The sequence below is a fragment of the Mustela putorius genome, unplaced genomic scaffold (genome assembly GCF_011764305.1).
Source record: "Mustela putorius furo isolate JIRA1106 unplaced genomic scaffold, ASM1176430v1.1 tig00002061_pilon_pilon_pilon, whole genome shotgun sequence".
Lineage (NCBI taxonomy): Eukaryota > Metazoa > Chordata > Mammalia > Carnivora > Mustelidae > Mustela > Mustela putorius.
The window spans coordinates 25,595-43,540 of NW_025421938.1; positions in this window are offsets into that span (position 1 = coordinate 25,595).

Genomic DNA, 17,946 nt, shown 5'->3' on the forward strand with positions numbered 1-17,946 from the left:
GTTCCTTGTAGGTGCTGACAATAACAGGGAACACCGTGCTCTACAGACATGCATCAGTCTTCCCATAAACTGGAGTGGAAGCCAGATAGTTGATTTCCTTCTCTGATTTTGTCTCCCAATGTTTTCCACTCTGTTAAGCCCCTTTATTGGTCACCTTCTTAGGGGGAAATGAGTAGTTTGAGAGGAATGTCCATGAGCGTTGGAAAGCACAGGTTCTGTCCTTAGAGGAATGTGTGCCATAAGGGTTTCCTGTCCTTCCCAGTTTTGTTAACTTCCTCCCAGGATCCACTCGGGAGGGTGACCATATGTGCTGGGCTTCACACAGTCTGTGTCTTCTTCCCTCATTTTGCTTTTTCTCATCTGCTAGACATAGTCGCGAGACATGGTTCAGCTCAGCTAAAAACTTCCTCAGAAGTCCTTCCTTGACCACATGGCCTCTTCAGGTAAGAAGATTACTTACTTCTTCGTGGCTCCCAATGTTCCCCATGTGCATCTCTCTCAGAACATGTACACCACCATGGTACTTGTTCACAAGCAGGTAGAAGCAGAGATGCCTACAATTTTCTTAGACCTCAAAGACAAGAGGTATCTTCATCACCTCTGCACTGTGGTGGTGCAGAATTCATTCAGCGCATGTTTAATAGTGGTTTTCCTGCAGACTGGCCATTGCTTATGACCTCTAATCTTTATATGTACCTGCTCTTGTACGTGGGGACAGAACAGCATCCATATTCTGTCCAGGCAAGTTCTAGGCACCATGTAATGTAGTCAACCTATCGGACATTCTTTCCACTAGTTCATGCAGTGAACGTTATGAAGAGGCCATTGTAGTCTCAGTGATGAGGAAAAAAAAAAAAAAAAAAAAAAAGACATGATTTCCAGACCCTGATCATTCTGAAGACCCACAAATGAATACAAAATGCAGATCCTTTATTCTTTACTCAGAAGTCTAGTGTACAGTTCTATAACTGTTTGTGTAGATCATTAACTAATATTTATTTGGTTCTAACTGCACAAACTGTAGCCCTCCCTGGACTCTGTGAATACAGCAATGAACAGAAATAGAAGAACTTGTCTTCGTGGGGCTTACCTTTGATGAGGGAAGACAAACCACAAATCAGCAACAACCCACTCTTTCTCCACATGGTAAAGGGTTCTCTGACTGACTCTGGTGTGGGGAATAGTTAGGAGTGAGACAGGGACATGGGAGATTGGTATCTGCAAGGTGAGGAGATTCTTTCTTGTGTCCAACTGAAAACTGATAGGAGCTCTGTCCAGGGTGGCAGCAGTGAAGGGGTGAGAAATGGTTGGATTCTGAGTGCATCTTGAACTTGTCACTGGCAACAAAAGGGGGAGGGAGCCACCAGAGGCGACCCATTGGAAAGTAATATCCCAATACGAGAGTGCCCTGCGCCTGGGGACCAGCATTAACTGGGGAGTCTTGTAGAAAGCACTGAAATAGAGCAAAGGACCACGGGGGTGTGGGGGGATTGCGGGAATAGGGGTGTTAGGTTCCAGGCTTAAGTCTGCAGACCCAGGACAGCCACCCTTGGTGCAGAGCCAGAGAGAGTGGAGCAGAGAAACCAGGTCATGGTCCCTGAACCACCAGCTTGCCTGAGAGTGTGTGGCGCCTGGCTCCCATGAGGGGCTGGGAGCCTTGCCAGCCAACATAAGCAAAGCCTTTTTGCAGTCCCCACATGAGTACCCTGCCATGCCATCAGAGTTTGAGTCCTGTCCCGCGCCCTCCCTTGAGAGAGGTGCACAAAAACGCCAGCCAGGTGCTCTCAGACCTGAAAGACCAGGTACTCCCAGCCCTGGCCAGCGGGAAAATCTCAGTGTGTGATTGCTGCTTGGAACTTCTCTGGCAGTCTGGGCTGCCCAGACAGCTGCTGCTGCCATGGTTTTGGGAACAAGCAAAAAATCCTGAGTCCCCAGGGACCGTGACTGGGAACCTGCTCTGCCAACAGCCAAGGGGGGATTTATTTGGGCTCTGCAGCCAGACGGAGGCTTCTCTCTGAGAGGGAGGTCAGGGTGACATTTGCTTTCCTCTAAACCTACAAAATCCATCAAAAGCGGTCAAGGCGATACTCGAATGTTTATAGCAGCAATGTCCACAATAGCCAAACTATGGAAAGAACCTAGATGTCCATCAACAGATGAATGGATCAAGAGGAAGTGGTATATATACACAATGGAATACTATGCAGCCATCAAAAGAAATGAAATCTTGCCTTTTGCGACAACATGGATGGAACTAGAGCGTATCATGCTTAGCGAAATAAGTCAAGCGGAGAAAGACAACTATCATATGATCTCCCTGATATGAGGAAGTGGTGATGCAACATGGGGGCTTAAGTGGGTATGAGAAGAATAAATGAAAGAAGATGGGATTGGGAGGGAGACAAACCATAAGTGACTCTTAATCTCACAAAACAAACTGAGGGTTGCTGGGAGGAGGGGGTTTGGGAGAAGGGGGTGGTATTATGGACATTGGGGAGGGTATGTGTTTTGGTGAGTGCTGTGAAGTGTGTAAACCTAGTGATTCACAGACCTGTACCCCTGGGGATAAAAATATATGTTTATAAAAAATAAAAAATTATATTAAAAAAAAAAAAGCGGTCAAGGCGAGAGAGAAATACAAAAGTGAACAATTACAAAAACCTCCAGAGAACAAAAGCCTGAAAAAACCAGTTTCCTCAGAGCCCGCCCCCTTGAGGGGGATGGGGGAACTTAACTGAGAGAACATTATTGACTGAAAACCCATGTGACAGGACCCTCCCCCAGAAAACCAATCAGGAGAGGAAAAAGGAAAAAATACAAGAGAACAACCACCACTACTTCATAGGACACTTTTTATTATTAATTCGATCCCACTATTCTGGCTCATTTTTTTATATAGTTAATTTTTATTATTACATAGATAATGTTTTAACCTATTTACCATCACATTGAGATATCCAGTACATCAAACTCCATAATAACCTTCTAACCTGAACTTTTTGATACTTACACCTGTGTTTTCCTTTTGCATTTTTAATTTTTACATTTTTTTTTTTTTTTAATTTTAGTTTTGTTTAGTCTAGTTTATTTCTTTTTTAAATTTTTTTTTTGGGGGGTTTCCTTTTTTATTTTTATTTTATTTTTTTTTAATTTTTTATTTTTTATAAACATATATTTTTATCCCCAGGGGTACAGGTCTGTGAATCACCAGGTTTACACACTTCACAGCACTCACCAAATCACATACCCTCCCCAATGTCCATAATCCCACCCCCTTCTCCCAAACCCCCTCCCCCCGGCAACCCTCAGTTTGTTTTGTGAGATTAAGAGTCACTTATGGTTTGTCTCCCTCTTTTTTAAATTTTTTATTAAATTAATTTATTTTCAGAAAAACAGTATTCATTATTTTTTCACCACACCCAGTGCTCCATGCAATCCATGCCCTCTATAAGACCCACCACCTGTTTCCCCCAACCTCCCATCCCCCCCACCACTTCAAACCCCTCAGATTGTTTTTCAGAGTCCATAGTCTCTCATGATTCATGTCCCCTTCCAATTTACCCCAACTCCCTTCTCCTCTCTAACAGCCCTTGTCCTCCATGATATTTGTTATGCTCCACGAATAAGTGAAACCATATAACACTTGACTCTCTCTGCTTGACATATTTCACTCAGCATAATCTCTTCCAGTCCCATCCATGTTGCTACAAAAGTTGGGTATTTGTCCTTTCTGGTGGAGGCATAATATCCCATAGTGTATACGGACCACATCTTCTTTATCCATTCATCCACTGAAGGGCATCTTGGTTCTTTCCATAGTTTGGCGACCGTGGCCATTGCTGCTATAAACATTGGGGTACAGATGGCTCTTCTTTTCACGACATCTGTATCTTTGGGGTAAATACCAAAAATTTGTATGGAATCAAATGAGACACCGAATCACTAAGGAAATGTTGAAAAACAAAAATAAAATGGGGGGCATCACATTACCTGATTTCAAGCTTTATTACAAAGCTGTGATCACCAAGACAGCATGTTACTGGCATAAAAACAGATACATAGACCAGTGGAACAGAGTAGAGAGCCCAGATATGGACCCTCAACTCTATGGTCAATTAATCTTTGACAAAGCAAGAAAAAATATAGAGTGGAAAAAAGACAATATCTTCAATCAATGGTGCTGGGAAAACTGGGCAGCTATATGTAGAAGAATGAAACTCGACCATTCTCTTACACCGTACACAAAGATAAACTCAAATTGGATAAAAGACCTCAATGTGAGACAGGAATCCATCAGAATCCTAGAGGAGAACATAGGCAGTAATCTCTTTGATATCAGCCACAGCAACTTCTTTCAAGATATGTCTCCAAAGGCAAAGGAAACAAAAGCGAAGATGAACTTTTGGAACTTAATCAAAATCAAAAGCTTCTGCACAGCAAAGGAAACAGACAAAGAAACAAAGAGGCAACTCACGGAATGGGAGAATATATTTGCAAATGACAGTACAGACAAAAGGTTGATATCCAGGATCTATAATGAACTCCTCAAACTCAACACACACAAAACAGGCAAACATATCAAAAAATGGGCATAAGATATGAACAGACACTTCTCCAATCAAGACATACAAATGGCTATCAGACACATGAAAAAATGTTCATCATCACTAGCCATCAAGGAGATTCAACTTAAAACCACATTGAGATATCACCTTAAATCAGTTAGAATGTCCAAAATTAACAAAACAGGAAACAACATGTGTTGGAGGGGATGTGGAGAAAGGGGAACCCTCTTCCACTGTTGGTGGGAATGCAAGTTGGTGCAGCCTCTTTGGAGAACAGTGTGGAGATTCGTCAAGAAATTAAAAATAGAACTTCCCTATGACCCTGAAATTGCACTCCTTTTTTAATTTTTATTTTCTAATATTCATATACAGTTAAACTTCAAGGTAATCCCCTTTCCCCAATCAATGCCATCCCTATAGGTAAACCAATTCCTAATTCCCCCTTATCTTAGGAAATTTGAGTCCTTTAACAAAGATATCAAGATACATCCAGGAAGAATCAAAACAACCTTCTTTATGGACATTGGGGAGGGTATGTGCTTTGGTGAGTGCTGTGAAGTGTGTAAACCTGGTAATTCACAGACCTGTACCACTGGGGATAAAAATACATGTTTATAAAAAATAAAAAATTATATTAAAAAAAAAAACAACAACAACCTTCTTTGCCCACACTGAGAATTTACAACCACTCTCCCATCTTTTTCTTCCACCAGTGTTTCTGTGGTTTTGTGTTTGTCCTGATAGTATATAAATCTTACACTCAGGGTTCTTTTTGACGAGGTTCTTCCTTTATTTTAATATATATATGCAAATATGTATATATGTATATATATATATATATATATATAATATGTATATATTTTTTCTCTTGTCATATACTTTTATCAGTCTTTTTGTTTGTCTGTGTCTGTTTGTATACCTCATAAATCTTAACTTGGGGCCCATTTGGGCTAAACCTTCTCTTTTATCTCACGTTTCATTCCTGTCTCCCTCCCTCTCTCTTCCTTTCTTTTCCTTTTCTTTTTCCTCTCATTTGGGTGGGGAACCCTGATTGCTCAGAAGCATTCCAGGGTGCACCTTGAATGCACCACAGTCGATACACCCAGCTACACCCGTTCCGCCATCTCTTACCAAAATGACTAGGAGGAGGAATGCCCAACAGAAGAAGAATACAGAAGATGGACGTTCTGCAACAGAGCTAATGGCTATCAACATAGACAATATGTCGGAAAGAGAATTCAGGCTAACAATTACCCAAGCAATAGGTAGGTTGGAAAAAGCTATGGGTGACCCTACAGAATTGATTAGGGCCGAACTGAAAATGACCAGAGATCATTTTTTCAATATTAGAGAAGAGCTGAAATCTACCAGGGATGAGCATCTCAATGCTCTCAATGAGTTCCAATCTAATCTAAATTCTCTCAATGATAGAATAACCGAGACAGAAGATAGAATTAGTGATCTGGAGGACAAACAGATAGAGAAAAGTATCATGAGGAAGCCTGGAACAAATAGCTTAGAAGCCACGAAAACAGAATCAGGGAAATAAATGATGCTATGAAATATTCCAATGTGAGAATTATTGGAATCCCTGAAGGGGAGGAGAAAGAAAGAAGTCTAGAAAATAGAGTAGAACAAGTTCTTCATGAAAATTTTCCAAATCTTGTGAATGGAACCAGCGTTCATGTACTAGAGACCAAAGGTCTCCCCCGAAGATTACAGATTCTTGAAAGTCCTTGAGACACCTAATAGTAAGAATGAAGAACTATAATTGTAGGCAGAACCTCTTGAAAGCAGCTAGGACAAAGAAGATCCTTACATACAGAGGAAAGCCCATCAGAATAACGTCAGACCTGTCCACAGAGACCTGGCAAGCCAGAAAAGGCTGGCAAGATATATTCAGGGTAATGAATGAGAAGAACATGCAGCCAAGAATACTTTATCCAGCAAGACTGACATTCAAAATGGATGGAGAGATAAAGAGTTTCCAAGACCGGCAAGGCTTAAAAGACTATGCAACCACCAAGCCGACACTGCAGGAAATATTAAGGGGGCTTCTTTTTTTTTTTTTTTTTTTTTTTTTTAAATTTTTTATTTTTATAAACATATATTTTTATCCCCAGGGGTACAGATCTGTGAATCACCAGGTTTACACACTTCACAGCACTCACCAAATCACATACCCTCCCCAATGTCCATAATCCCACCCCCTTCTCCCAAACCCCCTCCCCCCGGCAACCCTCAGTTTGTTTTGTGAGATTAAGAGTCACTTATGGTTTGTCTCCCTCCCAATCCCATCTTGTTTCATTTATTCTTCTACCCACTTAAGCCTCCATGTTGCATCACCACTTCCTCATATCAGGGAGATCATATGATAGTTGTCTTTCTCTGCTTGACTTATTTCGCTAAGCATGATACGCTCTAGTTCCATCCATGTTGTTGCAAATGGCAAGATTTCATTTCTTTTGATGGCTGCATAGTATTCCATTGTGTATATATACCACATCTTCTTGATCCATTCATCTGTTGATGGACATCTAGGTTCTTTCCATAGTTTGGCTATTGTGGACATTGCTGCTATAAACATTCGGGTGCATGTGTCCCTTTGGATCACTACATTTGTATCTTTAGGGTAAATACCCAATAGTGCAATTGCTGGGTCATAGGGCAGTTCTATTTTCAACATTTTGAGGAACCTCCATGCTGTTTTCCAGAGTGGCTGCACCAGCTTGCATTCCCACCAACAGTGTAGGAGGGTTCCCCTTTCTCCGCATCCTCGCCAGCATCTGTCATTTCCTGACTTGTTGATTTTAGCCATTCTGACTGGTGTGAGGTGATATCGCATTGTGGTTTTGATTTGTATTTCCATGATGCCGAGTGATATGGAGCACTTTTTCATGTGTCTGTTGGCCATCTGGATGTCTTCTTTGCAGAAATGTCTGTTCATGTCTTCTGCCCATTTCTTGATTGGATTATTTGTTCTTTGGGTGTTGAGTTTGCTAAGTTCTTTATAGATTCTGGACACTAGTCCTTTATCTGATATGTCGTTTGCAAATAACTTCTCCCATTCTGTCAGTTGTCTTTTGATTTTGTTAACTGTTTCCTTTGCTGTGCAAAAGTTTTGATTTTGATGAAATCCCAGTAGTTCATTTTTTCCCTTGCTTCCCTTGCCTTTTGCGTTGTTCCTAGGAAGATGTTGCTGCGGCAGAGGTCGAAGAGGTTGCTGCCCGTGTTCTCAAGGATTTTGATGGATTCCTTTCGTACATTGAGGTCCTTCATCCATTTTGAGTCTATTTTTGTGTGTGGTGTAAGGAAATGGTCCAATTTCATTTTTCTGCATGTGGCTGTCCAATTTTCCCAGCACCATTTATTAAAAAGGCTGTCTTTTTTCCATTGGACATTCTTTCCTGCTTTGTCGAAGATTAGTTGACCATAGATTTGAGGGTCTATTTCTGGGCTCTCTATTCTGTTCCATTGATCTATGTGTCTGTTTTTGTGCCAGTACCATGCTGTCTTGATGATGACAGCTTTGTAATAGAGCTTGAAGTCCGGAATTGTGATGCCACCAACTTTGGCTTTCTTTTTCAATATCCCTTTGGCTATTCGAGGTCTTTTCTGGTTCCATATAAATTTTAGAATTATTTGTTCCATTTCTTTGAAAAAGATGGATGGTACTTTGATAGGAATTGCATTAAATGTGTAGATTGCTTTAGGTAGCATAGACATTTTCACAATATTTATTCTTCCAATCCAGGAGCATGGAACATTTTTCCATTTCTTTGTGTCTTCCTCAATTTCTTTCATGAGTACTTTATAGTTTTCTGAGTATAGATTCTGTGTCTCTTTGGTTAGGTTTATTCCTAGGTATCTTATGGTTTTGGATGCAATTGTAAATGGGATTGACTCCTTAATATCTCTTTCTTCTGTCTTGCTGTTGGTGTAGAGAAATGCAACTGATTTCTGTGCATTGATTTTATATCCTGACACTTTACTGAATTCCTGTATAAGTTCTAGCAGTTTTGGAGTGGAGTCTTTTGGGTTTTCCACATATAGTATCATATCATCTGCGAAGAGTGATAATTGGACTTCTTCTTTGCCGATTTGGATGCCTTTAATTTCCTTTTGTTGTCTGATTGCTGAGGCTAGGACCTCTAGTACGATGTTGAATAGCAGTGGTGATAATGGACATCCCTGCCGTGTTCCTGACCTTAGCGGAAAAGCTTTCAGTTTTTCTCCATTGAGAATGATATTTGCGGTGGGTTTTTTCATAGATGGCTTTGATGATATTGAGGTATGTGCCCTCTATCCCTACACTTTGAAGAGTTTTGATCAGGAAGGGATGTTGTACTTTGTCAAATGCTTTTTCAGCATCTATTGAGAGTATCATATGGTTCTTGTTCTTTCTTTTATTGATGTGTTGTATCACATTGACTGATTTGCGGATGTTGAACCAACCTTGCAGCCCTGGAATAAATCCCACTTGGTCGTGGTGAATAATCTTTTTAATGTACTGTTGAATCCTATTGGCTAGTATTTTGTTGAGTATTTTCGCATCTGTGTTCATCAAGGATATCGGTCTATAGCTCTCTTTTTTGGTGGGATCCTTGTCTGGTTTTGGGATCAAGGTGATGCTGGCCTCATAAAAATGAGTTTGGAAGTTTTCCTTCCATTTCTATTTTTTGGAACAGTTTCAGGAGAATAGGAATTAGTTCTTCTTTAAATGTTTGGTAGAATTCCCCCGGGAAGCCGTCTGGCCCTGGGCTTTGTTTGCTTGGAGATTTTTAATGACTGTTTCAATCTCCTTACTGGTTATGGGTCTGTTCAGGCTTTCTATTTCTTCCTGGTTCAGTTGTGGTAGTTTTTATATGTTTCTAGGAATGCATCCATTTCTTCCAGATTGTCAAATTTATTGCCGTAGAGTTGCTCATAGTATGTTCTTATAATAGTTTGTATTTCTTTGGTGTTAGTTGTGATCTCTCCTCTTTCATTCATGATTTTATTTATTTGGGTCCTTTCTCTTTTCTTTTTGATAAGTCGGGCCAGGGGTTTATCAATTTTATTAATTCTTTCAAAGAACCAGCTCCTAGTTTCGTTGATTTGTTCTATTGTTTTTTTGGTTTCTATTTCATTGATTTCTGCTCTGATCTTTATGATTTCTCTTCTCCTGCTGGGTTTAGGCTTTCTTTCTTGTTCTTTCTCCAGCTCCTTTAGGTGTAGGGTTAGGTTGTGTACCTGAGACCTTTCTTGTTTCTTGAGAAAGGCTTGTACCGCTATATATTTTCCTCTCAGGACTGCCTTTGTTGTGTCCCACAGATTTTGAACCGTTGTGTTTTCATTATCATTTGTTTCCATGTTTTTTTCAATTCTTCTTTAATTTCCCGGTTGACCCATTCATTCTTTAGAAGGATACTGTTTAGTCTCCATGTATTTGGGTTCTTTCCAAACTTCCTTTTGTGGTTGAGTTCTAGCTTTAGAGCATTGTGGTCTGAAAATATGCAGGGAATGATCCCAATCTTTTGATACCGGTTGAGTCCTGATTTAGGACCGAGGATGTGATCTATTCTGGAGAATGTTCCATGTGCACTAGAGAAGAATGTGTATTCTGTTGCTTTGGGATGAAATATTCTGAATATATCTGTGATGTCCATCTGGTCCAGTGTGTCATTTAAGGCCTTTATATCCTTGCTGATCTTTTGCTTGGATGACCTGTCCATTTCAGTGAGGGGAGTGTTAAAGTCCCCTACTATCATTGTATTATTGTTGATGTGTTTCTTTGATTTTGTTATTAATTGGTTTATATAGTTGGCTGCTCCCACATTGGGGGCATAGATATTTAAAATTGTTAAATCTTCTTGTTGGACAGACCCTTTGAGTATGATATAGTGTCCTTCCTCATCTCTTATTATAGTCTTTGGCTTAAAATCTAATTGATCTGATATAAGGATTGCCACTCCTGCTTTCTTCTGATGTCCATTAGCATGGTAAATTCTTTTCCCACCCCCTCACTTTAAATCTGGAGGTGTCTTCGGGCTTAAAATGTGTTTCTTGGAGGCAACATATAGATGGGTTTTGTTTTTTTTATCCATTCTGATACCCTGTGTCTTTTGACAGGGGCATTTAGCCCATTCACATTCAGGGTAACTATTGAGAGATATGAATTTAGTGCCATTGTATTGCCTGTAAGGTGACTGTTACTGTATATGGTCTCTGTTCCTTTCTGATCTACCACTTGTAGGCTCTCTCTTTGCTTAGAGGACCCCCTTTCAAGATTTCCTGTAGAGCTGGTTTGGTATTTGCAAATTCTTTCAGTTGTTGTTTGTTCTGGAAGCTTTTAATCTCTCCTTCTATTTTCAATGATAGCCTAGCTGGATATAGTATTCTTGGCTGCATGTTTTTCTCGTTTAGTGCTCTGAAAATATCATGCCAGCTCTTTCTGGCCTGCCAGGTCTCTGTGGATAAGTCAGCTGCCAATCTAATATTTTTACCATTGTATGTTACAGACTTCTTTTCCCGGGCTGCTTTCAGGATTTTCTCTTTGTCATTGAGACTTGTAAATTTTACTATTAGGTGACGGGGTGTGGGCCTATTCTTATTGATTTTGAGGGGCATTCTCTGAACCTCCTGAATTTTGATGCTCGTTCCCTTTGCCATATTGGGGAAATTCTCCCCAATAATTCTCTCCAGTATACCTTCTGCTCCCCTCTCACTTTCTTCTTCTTCTGGAATCCCAATTATTCTAATGTTGTTTCGTCTTATGGTGTCACTTATCTCTCGAATTCTCCCCTCGTGGTCCAGTAGCTGTTTGTCCCTCTTTTGATCAGCTTCTTTATTCTCTGTCATTTGGTCTTCTATATCACTAATTCTGTCTTCTGCCTCATTTATCCTAGCAGTGAGAGCCTCCATTTTTGATTGCACCTCATTAATAGCTTTTTTGATTTCAACTTGGTTGGATTTTAGTTCTTTTATTTCTCCAGAGAGGGCTTTTATATCTCTCGAGAGGGTTTCTCTAATATCTTCCATGCCTTTTTCGAGCCCGGCTAGAACCTTGAGAATTGTCATTCTGAACTCTAGATCTGACATATTACCGATGTCTGTATTGATTAGGTCCCTAGCCTTCGGTACTGCCTCTTGTTCTTTTTTTTGTGTTGAATTTTTACGTCTTGTCATTTTGTCCAGATAAGAGTAAATGAAGGGGCAAGTAAAATACTAAAAGGGTGGCAACAACCCCAGGAAAATATGCTTTAACCAAATTAGAAGAGATCCAAAATCGTGAGTGGGGAGAAAGGGGATAAAAAGAGGTTCAAAAAGGAAGAGGGAAAAAAAAAAAAAAAAAGAAAAGAAAAGAATTTTTAAAAAAGAAAACACCTAAGAAAAATGTAAAAAAAAAAAATATATATATTAGATAAACTAGTAAAAAATCGTTAAAAAAAAAAAAAAAAGGTAACAGTTAAAAAAAAAAAATTTTACCCGAAGGCGAGAAAAAAAAAAAAAAATGAAAAGAAAAAATTAAATTAACTGCAAGACTAAAAAAAATCACAGGAAAAAAGCCATGAGTTCCGTGCTTGGCTTTCTCCTCCTCTGGAATTCTGCTGCTCTCCTTGGTATTGAAACCGCACTCCTTGGTAGGTGAACTTGGTCTGGCTGGATTTCTTGTTGATCTTCTGGGGGAGGGGCCTGTTGTAGTGATTCTCAAGTGTCTTTGCCCCAGGCGGAATTACACCGCCCTTACCCGGGGCTGGGGTGAGTAATCCGCTCGGGTTTGCTTTCAGGAGCTTTTGTTCCCTGAGCGCTTTCCGTAGAGTTCCAGAGGACGGGAATACAAATGGCGGCCTCCTGGTCTCCGGCCCGGAGGAGCCGAGAGCCCAGGGCCCCACTCCTCAGTGCGCCCTCAGAGAACAGCGCCCAGTTACTCCCGTCTGCCTGACCTCCGGCCGCGCTCCGAGCTCACCGAGCCTGCGACCGGTTCAAGGTAACCCCGAGCTGCGAGCTCACTGTCAGCTCTGTCTCTGTAGCCAGCTTTCCCGTTCCAATACCCGCAAGCTCTGCGACACTCAGACACCCCCGATCCTTCTGTGACCCTGCGGGACCTGAGGCCACGCTGACCCCGCGTGGGCTTCGCCCCGGTTTAGCCTCTGGAGCGATGTCCCTCAGCGGAACAGACTTTTAAAAGTCCTGATTTTGTGCGCGGTTGCTCCGCCGCTTGCCGGGAGCCGGCCCCTCCCCCCGGGGTCTATCTTCCCGTCGCTTTGGATTCACTTCTCCGCCGGTCCTACCTTTCAGAAAGTGGCTGATTTTCTGTTTCCAGAATTGCTGTTCTTCTTCTCTTCGATCTGCCGATGGATTTTCAGGTGTTTGCAATCTTTAGATAAGCTATCTAGCTGATCTCCGGCTAGCTGAAGCAGTCTCAGCTTGCTACTTCTCCGCCATCTTGACTCCTCCCATCAAGGGGGCTTCTTTAAAGGAGGAAAAAGCCCAAGAATAGCATTGAAGAGAAATATAGAGACAATCTACAGAAAGAAAGACTTCAAAGGTAACTCGATGTCAATAAAAATGTACCTATCAATATTCACTCTCAATGTGAATGGCCTAAATGCACCCATAATATGGCACAGGGTTGCAGACTGGATAAAACGACAGGACCCATCCATATGTTGTCTACAAGAGACCCATTTTGATCTTAAAGATACACCCATACTGAAAGTGAAGGGATGGAGAAGCATCTTTCATGCCAATGGGCCTCAAAAAAAGGCTGGAGTAGCGATTCTCATATTAGATAAATTAGATTTTAAACTAAAGACTGTAGTCAGAGATACAGAAGGACACTACATCATTCTTAAAGGGACTATCCACCAAGATGATCTAACAATTGTAAATATCTATGCCCCCAATATGGGAGCAGCCAATTACATAAGAAAATAGTTAATCAAGATAAAGAGTCATATTGAGGAGTTCATTATAGATCCTGGATATCAACCTTTTGTCTGTACTGTCATTTGCAAATATCTTCTTCCATTCCGTGGGTTACCTCTTTGTTTTTTTGACTGTTTCCTTTGCTGTGCAGAAGCTTTTGATTTTGATTAAGTTCCAAAAGTTTATTTTCGCTTTTGTTTCCTTTGCCTTTGGAGACATATCTTGAATGAAGTTGCTGTGGCTCATATCGAAGAGATTACTGCCTATGTTATCCTCTAGGATTCTGATGTATTCCTGTCTCACACTGAGGTCTTTTATCCATTTTGAGTCTATCTTTGTGTATGGTGTAAGAGAATGGTCGTGTTTCATTCTTCTATATATAGCTGCCCAGTTTTCCCAGCACCATTTATTGAAGAGACTGTCTTTTTTTCCACTGTATATTTTTTCCTGTTTTTTTGTCGAATATTAATTGACCATAGAGTTGAGGGTCTATATCTGGGCTCTCTACTCTGTTCCACTGGTCTATGTGTCTGTTTTTATGCAAGTACCATGCTGTCTTGGTGATCACAGCGTTGTAATAAAGCTTGAAATTAGGTAACGTGATGCCCCAGCTTTATTTTTTTTTTTCAACCTTTCCTTAGCGATTCGGGGTCTTTTCTGATTCCATACAAATTTTAGGACTATTTGATCCAGCTCTTTGAAGAATACCGGTGGAATTTTTTGATCAGAATGGCATTAAAAGTATATATTGCTCTAGGCAGTATAGACATTTTAACAATGTTTATTCTTCTGATCCAAGAGCATGGCTGATATCCAGGATCTATAATGAACTCCTCAAACTCAACACACACGAAACAGGCAAACATATCAAAAAATGGTCAGAAGATATGAACAGACACTTCTCTAATCAAGACATACAAATGACTATCAGACACATGAAAAAAATGTTCATCATCACTAGCCATCAGGAAGATTCAAATTAAAACCACGTTGAGATATCACTTTACACCAGTTTAGAATGGCCAAAATTAGCAAGACAGGAAACAACATGTGTTGGAGGGGATATGGAGAAAGGGGGACCCTCTTCCACTGTTGGTGGGAATGCAAGTTGGTGCAGCCTCTTTGGAGAACAGTGTGGAGATTCCTCAAGAAATTAAAAATAGAGCTTCCCTATGACCCTGCCATTGAACTCCTGGGTATTTACTCCAAAAATGTCGTAAAAAGAAGGGCCATCTCTACCCCAATGTTTATAGCAGTAATGGCCACGGTCGCCAAAGTGTGGAAAGAACCAAGATGCCCTTCAACGGACGAATGGATAAGGAAGATGTGGTCCATATACACTATGGAGTATTATTCCTCCAACAGAAAGGATGAATACCCAACTTTTGTAGCAACCTGGACAGGACTGGAAGAGATTATGCTGAGTGAAATAAATCAAGCAGAGAGAGTCAATTATCATATGGTTTCACTTATTTGTGGAGCATAACAAATAGCATGGAGGACAAGGGGTGTTAGAGAGGAGAAGGGAATGGGGGTAAATTGGAAGGGGAGGTGAATCATGAGTGACTATGGACTCTGAAAAACAATCTGAGGAGTTTGAAGTGGTGGGGGGTGGGAGGTCGGGGTACCAGGTGGTGGGTCTTATAGAGGGCACGGATTGCATAGAGCACTGGGTGTGGTGAAAAAATAATGAATACTGTTTTTGTAAAAATAAATATATCAATTTAATAATAATAAAAAAAGAATATATAATAATTAAAAACAAAAAATATGTCATTTTCAAAAAATAAAAAAATATATATATGCACATGCCATGGGGGGTGGACATGGGATTAAGTCCATCTACTTGTGTTCTATGGGCCCCTGAAGACTGGTTTCTCGCAATGTCCCACCTCCCTGGTTCCCCAGGACTTTGTTGCTGATGATGACACATAGGAAGGAAATACTCTGACTTTCTTTCTGTATTTCTTACCAAGTACTGAATCAAGGTTGTAACTAATTTGTCTCTGTCATGCAGCATGCTACAACAGAACATTTAACTAAAGGCTTTGATATCACCTGGTGACACCAAAGAGGTGAGAGACTTCAGAAGATCTGTGGGAAGTGAAAGCCAGACTGCCTCCAGTACCTTGATGTAAAATCAATTTTACTGCATTTCCAGATGCCAGGTAACCCCCATCATGGGTGGACATGGTGACAGGCAGAACCAAAGGGACTGGGAGAAGGGAGACATTCTTTTGAAAGTAACTTTGGGAGAAGAAGATATGTCCCAACAGAACTTTTCCTGTCTTCTTGACCAGAATCTTTCATTGCCACAGAGACACAGATCTCACATCAGACATAAGATTGTGTCCACAGGCTGATACCATTGCCACATAAAATTACTCACCAACTCCCTTAGTGGACAGGGATTTGAATTATATGCTGATTCTTTAATCCATTGTTACAAATGATACCCTGAGTTTCTGCTCCATGGTTAGCCCCTAGTATAGTTTTCGGCATCAAGCTTTTCCAAAAATGCCTTAAACTTATGACATAAACATATTATACATGTCCTTTCAGCATCTTCACAGTACTTCCTAATTTTAGTTATGTTTTATCTATATTTCCATAATTGACAATGAGCTTTCAAAAACACCTATGTAAAGTAGAAACTGAACAGGGTAGAGAAACTTGCATATGATGCAAAATTATTCCTCTGCATCTTCTTCAGGTTTATGGTTTGTGTGGAAAGCATATAAATAATACATTTTCTGAGCTCCTCAGCTACATATCTAGGGAGAGAAGCAAATTTATTGTAATATCAGGCACTGGAAACAATTCGACCCCCAAACAACTTCTTAGAAAAATAAAATCCTGCTATGTCCATTCTTTGGACAGGTGCTAATCATTAAAACCAGTGATTCTTTTTTAACATTTATATTATATTAATTGTTTCAAGCACATTGTATCTTGGTAGTTTTTACTTAGAAAAGAAAGAAACATCTTCAACAACTGAAATCTCACCTCCAACAGGAATCTCTGCACTCCCACAGTACTTTTCCTGTCTCACATTAATCAGTCACATCTTATCTTTTGCTCCAATGAGGTGTTCAGGTCTCCTCTCCATTAAACACTGGAGCAGCTCCCATGGAGACCTGTTTATCAAGCAAAACACCACTTTGCAGGGACACACTGTGGAAAACCTCTGGATAGAACAAAACAGCAGTCAAGTTTGCAACAACAGAGGGTTCTTCCCAGAAATTGTGGGAATTCTGACAATCGATATATGTGCATGAACTAGGAGCTTTGCAAAATGGATAAGCTAGAGTAACAGATGTATTTCTTAGGAAAAGTCAGTAAATTTCTATCAGAGGATGTGCTCATTGTTCAGGAAATTTTCAGAATACCTCTGAGTGTGCAAGGACAAGCTCCTTCTAGAATATGGCCTAAAAGAAGAAGACTCTGACATTCTCTGGTAGATAAAAGTGCAGATTTTGAGCTTCAGAACGAAGGGGAGGCTGCACCATAAATGAATGCAATCAACATGCTCCTGAGAGAGAGAACCCAATTCTATGCAGACCATGATGAGGAGACAGAGATGGTCACTAAGAAGCAGAGGGTATCTGGGAAGCCGGAGGCAGTGGATACCCATGTCTCAATTCTAAGCTATTTGCACTGAAGTAATGTAAACCGTCTGCACTGTCTCACATGACCATTTCATCATGGTTGTGTCTGGCAGGGGTAGTTTGGAATGGAGAAAATGAGGTAGAAGTATCCTTCCCATCTGTACTTCTCAAGGACACTATTTCCAGAAACCTCAACATAAGGGCTGCATTTATTCTCCTACCTGAATGAAGCAAAATAAAAAGTGGGCAAATTATGTTGCAAAGATTAAGCCAGATGGAAATACATGAATGATAGTGACGCATCAGAGAACTGTTAATACAAGGTGCAGGGTGGGGACGAGAATGCTAGAGAAGATAGACAGACAGAAAGGACCATAACATGGACATAACCATAACCCATGATAGCTGGGTGCTCCCCTTAACTGTCTCTTTCTCTCACTCATGGCCAATTAGTCAGCAAGTCTTGCTGAGGAGTTCTTAACAGACAATGGATAAGGAAGATGTGGTCCATAAACACTATAGAGTATTATGCCTCCATCAGAAAGGATGAATACCCTTGCTTCCCTTGCCTTTGGCGTTGTTCCTAGGAAGATGTTGCTGCGGCTGAGGTCAAAGAGGTTGCTGCCTGTGTTCTCCTCAAGGATTTTGATGGATTACTTTCGCACATTGAGGTCCTTCATCCATTTTGAGTCTATTTTTGTGTGTGGTGTAAGGAAATGGTCCAATTTCATTTTTCTGCATGTGGCTGTCCAATTTTCCCAGCACCATTTATTGAAGAGGCTGTCTTTTTTCCATTGGACATTCTTTCCTGCTTTGTCGAAGATTAGTTGACCATAGAGTTGAGAGTCTATTTCTGGGCTCTC